The following is a 6,000-nucleotide window of genomic DNA, read 5'->3' as shown; positions in this document are numbered from 1 at the left end:
GGGGGTATCATCGGATGGGGCCACAGTGTCTCCTGACCCCTCCTGTCTCAGCCTCCAGTATTTATGCTGCAGTAGTTTATGTGTCGGGGGGCTAAGGTCAGTTTGTTATATCTGGAGTACTTCTCCTGTCTGATCTGGTGTCCTGTGTGAATTTAAGTATGCTCTCTCTAATTTTCTCTTTCTTTCTCTCTCTCAGAGGACCTGAGCCCTTGGACCATGCCTCAGGACTACCTGGCATGAGTACTCCTTGCTGTCCCCAGTCCACCTGGCCATGCTGCTGCTCCAGTTTCAACTGTTCTGCCTGCGGTTATGGAATCCTGACATGTTCACCGGACGTGCTACCTGTCCCAGACATGCTGTTTTCAACTCTCTAGAGACAGCAGGAGTGGTAGAGATACTCTTAATGATCGGCTATGAAAAGCCAACTGACAACTACTGTGATTATTATTATTTGACCATGCTGGTCATTTATGAACATTGAACATCTTGGCCATGTTCTGTTATAATCTCCACCCGGCACAGCCAGAAGAGGACTGGCCACCCCTCATAGCCTGGTTCCTCTCTAGGTTTCTTCCTAGGTTTTGGCCTTTCTAGGGAGTTTTTCCTAGCCACCGTGCTTCTACACCTGCATTGCTTGCTGTTTGGGGTTTTAGGCTGGGTTTCTGTTCAGCACTTTGAGATATCAGCTGATGTACGAAGGGCTATATGAATACATTTGATTTGATTAGATTTGTGTTCACTTGGTACAGAAATAAAAACAGCATTTATTCTAAATTACGGTAATATATAAATTGCGTGTGTTGATGTGTGTGTAGAGCACCAGTCCCTCTCCTCTTGTTGTTGTAAACCCTAATGGACTGTTCAGATGGCTGTCCTCCAGTCAGTCTGTCCCTGTATGTGTCTCAGAGGCCTAGTCTATTGTTATTTCCCTCAGCTCTCAATGTTTAGGATTGGAGCGAGCTGCTCTGCCCAGAGAGGGACAAGGAGAATACTGGTGGAGAGAATAGACCATGGCCAGAACACACTATCAGTACAGGACCAGTCAAAACATCCCATAATCATAAAACCTAAACCCTGTGTCCATAACGACCTGTTCCCTCTGCTGTGCTGTCATTGGCTGGATTACAATTAGGATTAGGATGGATCGGTTTAGCTGCTAGGCTGATTGAAATACAGTAAAAAAATTAAAAATTAAAAGGCTTTTTCATTGATGTGCTGTCTTTTGTAAACAGTGGTTTATACAGTGTCAGATACGGATAATCCTACCAATTCAGGAGGATTACAGAGAATCAATAGTGACCCAGTCTTTACATGAGCAGACAAAATCATCAGGGATCTACCTTTCAGAGCAGAATTCTTCAACTACACCTTTTGTTTTGACACACTAAGGCCTTTAAAATGCAACGTCAATAGGAAAGGCTGTACAGTGGAGTCTCGCTTTCTGGATGATAGCGGAGTGAACAGGCCGTGGCTCAGGTGGTTGATGTCCTTGATGATCTTTTTGGCCTTCCTGTGACATCGGGTGCTGTAGATGTCTTGGAGGGCAGGCAGTGTGCCCCCGGTGATGCGTTGGGCAGACCTCACAGCCTGACAGGATGCTCTCAAATGTGCATCTGTAAAAGTTTCTGAGGGTTTTGGGAGCATAGCTGCATTTCTTCAGCCTCCTGAGGTTGAAGAGGTGCTATTGCGGCTTCTTCTCCACACTGTCTGTGTGGTTGGACCATTTCAGGTCGTAAGTAATGTCTACGCTGAGGTCCCGTCAATGTGGATAGGGACGTGCTCCCTCTGCCTTTTCCTAAAGTCCACGATCAACTCCTTCATTATGTTGATGTTGAGGGAGAGGTTATTTTCCAAGCACCACTCTGCCAGGGCCCTCACCCCCTCCCTTTAGGGTGTCTCATCATTGTTGGTAATCAGGCCTACTACTTTTGTGTCGTCTGCAAAGTTGATGATTGAGTTGAAGGCGTGCATGGCCACACAGTCATGGTTGAACAGGAAGTACGGGAGGGGGCTGAGCACGCACCCTTGTGGGACCCGTGTTGAGGATCAGCGAAGTGGAGGTGTTGTTTCATAACCTTCACCGCCTGGGGGCGGCCCATCAGGAAGTCCAAGACCCAGTTGCACAGGGTGGGGTTCAGACCCTGGGCCCCGAGCTTAATGATGAGCTTGAAAGGGTACTATAGTTCCCACAGTTCCCATAAAAGCTACAATGCTAATATTTACATAAACCCTTCACAGTTATATTCTGTGGGTGTCAATGAGTAGACTGATACCCAATTTCATTGCTCCACATTCCAACACTTCAAACTTGTTCAACATTATCTAGTTGAAATATGTCATTGTAACCTTCTGCGACACTTTCAAAGGGACTTTTATTTTGCAGTCGAACCGCAAATTGCACTAGTGTGGCTAATCCTTATTGTGGCTAGCTTCACAACATGTCCGGTCAAGCCTCACTAGCTATATTAAGCTAGCTTGCTGTTTATAATGTTAGCTTTGGGCAACAGGGCTAAGTAAGTAGCTGGATAGCTAGTTATTTTCATGAACTGAAGTTCGATTTCAATAGGAGAAAACAAGTGGCTACCTAGCTAATACTTACTCACATGGATTCCTAAATCATTGCTAAGAATATTGAAAATGTTGTTTTCAGGGTGGTTGCATAGGTGCTAGCTAGGTACCAAGCTAAAGCTAGCTAGCTACCCCAGAAGTTGCTAATAACATCTGTATCTGCGCTTGGCTTGCACATGTAAATACAGCACACACAACATTCTATAATAGAATTGTGTTATTTGACGTGTCATATAGTTTTATTTGATGCGTATCTTTTTTGACACGCAAAGATCCAAACGGCATTCTAAAAATTATTAAATGAAGGTCACAAAAATAATTCATTTAAGTATGATGTCACAAAAGCAAGATTCCATTATCGGATAGATGTGACAAAATGATGAATTGTTCGATGCATTGTTGATGTGATACAGAGAAAACCCCATAGTCACAATGACATTACTAGCAGAATATCATGTACTATAACTTGATGTCACAAAGTGTAGAATTGACTGACACAAATATCTTTGGACATAAAGCTGTCACCTTTATTGAAAAAAAAGTATTGATTTCTCACATACTGTATTACTGTACCTCAAATCTCTTCTGTGTCCGTGTCTAAACAACTGCAGTATTTCCCCCAAAACGGAATGACTTTTCAGTGCAGCTCAGATAACTCACGTGTTACAAAGCCACACCGGATCGAACTTCTCATTGGAGAACCCACTTTACAACTCCGTCTCTCCCCACTCATGCCATGCCAAAAAAAAAAGGAACTCAGTCCAGCTTTCAACTTACTTTCAACTGTAGGCTGTCGTTGTAGATAAGAGTTTGTTCTTAACTGACTTGCCTAGTTAAATAAAGGTTAAATACAAAATTTAAAAATGAAATAGTCATTGCATACCTTAGAGAACTATTTGTAAATGTCGAGATCAACTATCCCATGTCAGCTAACTTTTTTTAGCCAGGATTTTTTGCCCATAGATTTTGTTGTACTGTTTGAGTCACTCAAATATCACATGAATACACATTAGACACGGCAAAATGTATAGAATTGCAAGAACATTTGCATTAAAACAGCAACATTCTGTGCACCCAATGACAAATGTGTAGAATTGCAGGTGTGTTCTCCATTCCCCAATGCTACAAGAGGGACCTGAGTGAAAAGTTTGGTAAGCCCTGATCTAAAGGTAGTGCAAGCCATTGATCAAACTCAACCTTCTGATTGTGTTCCTCTGCAATTGTAATCACAGTGAACGATGTGGCTGTTTACTTAGACAAATAAAAAGAGAGTGCCTTTCAACATCAGTGGCTACTTTTTATGTTCTGGGCAGAGGAGGAGGAGTGTGTTTCATTGCTGTAAGGAGAGGAAGACATATGTCTTCAAAGTGCACAAAGAGAGAGAGGGAGAAGTTAATGTTGTGGATGGATACGAACCATTAGGATATTGCTCTCATGCTTCCCAATCAGACTCTCAGAGCTTCCTAAACTCACCAGCAGCCATTCACCGTATGGTTGGAGAGAGAGAGAGAGAAAAAGGCACAAAGGAACTATGGTAATCAGGATGCCTTAGAAATTAGTCTCACACACGCGCACACACACACAAACACACACACACACCCTCTCTCTGAGGTCATTGTTAAAGAGAATAAGCAGAGTCATCTACAGAATGATCACTCGGCTGCTGTGTGTGTGCTCATTTGGAAGCAATACACCTTCTGTTCCTTTTATGTGTTTGTTGCTATTTCCTGGATGTAAATGTGTGTTCACTTTGACGAGTTCACCTCAATTAGACCTTCTCTACTCATGGTGCTTGTTAATTTAGACATGGAATGATGAATTCATTAGTTGCGTTTCATTTCACACTTTGATGTTACAATTTAACTTCCTGGTAATCATATTCAATTTGATGTCAAATCAAAGTATACAAAGTCAGTATACACAGTGTGACCTTTTGGTATTGAACTGTAGATTAACCTTTACCAAAATTCTGTTTGCATCATTACTCAATGAAATTCTGATTAACTGAATCATGTTTCATATTAGGTTTCTCAAGAAATCCTGAACTTCAGTGAACATTTGCAGACCAACGGCTGATGTACAAAATGTGTAAGGAGTTTGTCTTTGGGGCGGCAGGTAGCCTCGTGGTTAGAGCGTTGAGTAGGTAACCAAAAGTTTGCTGGATCGAATCCCCTAGCTGACAAGGTAAAAATCTGTTGTTCTGCCCCTGAACAAGGCAGTTAACCCACTGTTTCCCAGTAGGCTGTCATTGTAAATAAGAATTTGTTCTTAACTGACTTGCCTAGTTAAATAAATAATTGGCCATGTGATATCACCAGGAAAAACTCTGGGCCTTAGTTGCGGACTATAGGTTTTTAAAGGGGCAATCTGCCGTTGTTTCATAAATTTTTTGATATAAATGAATGATATGTCCCCATTGATTCTTAAATAATATAACTTACACACCTCCCATGAGCTTAGTTAAACTGTCATACCCCATCAGAACCCAAACATAAACTTGTTTAACTCCAATGATGTAAACAAAGAAAATGTAAACAAACACTAACACTGATATCATGGATGGTCAGTCCTTGTATCCATAGCTGTGTTTATGAATTTGAGAGTGGTTACATTTCTCCAGCTCCATCCCTCAGCTTTTTACTAAAACAGGCAGGGAGTACACTTTGTTATTCTTTCAACTGTAGATTGGCCCTTTAAGCTACGGCATGGCTAGATTATGGCTAGATTATAACGACTTTGTTTGTTTTTTTACTCATGGTCCTAAAATTATGGGACCTACAATCCTACAATGTTATATGTTAAATGGTTTCCCAGCTCTGTCACAGTAGGAGCGCAGTATCAAACAGGACGTATGGAATATTCTGGTCGATTCCAGGTCCCAAGCTATTCCCTCCCGTTATTCCCTGAGCGTGAACCGCAATTCTCACAAGCAGATGAGTTTTTAAGAGTTAATCCAAAGGTTGCAGTCATCATATCCTGGAAAAGTAGGCAGCACACACACACACACACACACACACACACACACACACACACACACACACACACACACACACACACACTGCAGCACTCATTAAATATCTGGCAGTATAGAGGGTATTGTTATATGTAGTCATGTGCTGCTCCACTTTAGTGCGTCCCGAGTCAGCAGAAATCAGAGTGCTCACAACAGATAGGAGGAATAAAGAGCCGCTCCAGAAGCCCAACTATCCCCTCTAAACACTGTGTTCACACTGAGGATTTAGGGACAGAGAAGTGTCATATCTATTTTTCATGTGAATCGATAACATGGTTTACCTCTGATGATTCTAACTCCAGCAGGTTTGCATATATTCTCATTAAAGCCATTCAGGTGGAATGGAATTGCTTAGAGAAGTGAAGTAATAAGGAGTGGGCTCGACTGAATGAATTCAAACTCGATAGGTTTCACTTCCC

Source organism: Oncorhynchus clarkii, chromosome 4, assembly GCF_045791955.1.
Source record: "Oncorhynchus clarkii lewisi isolate Uvic-CL-2024 chromosome 4, UVic_Ocla_1.0, whole genome shotgun sequence".
Classification (NCBI taxonomy): Eukaryota; Metazoa; Chordata; class Actinopteri; order Salmoniformes; family Salmonidae; genus Oncorhynchus; species Oncorhynchus clarkii.
This window is presented reverse-complemented; position numbering follows the sequence as displayed.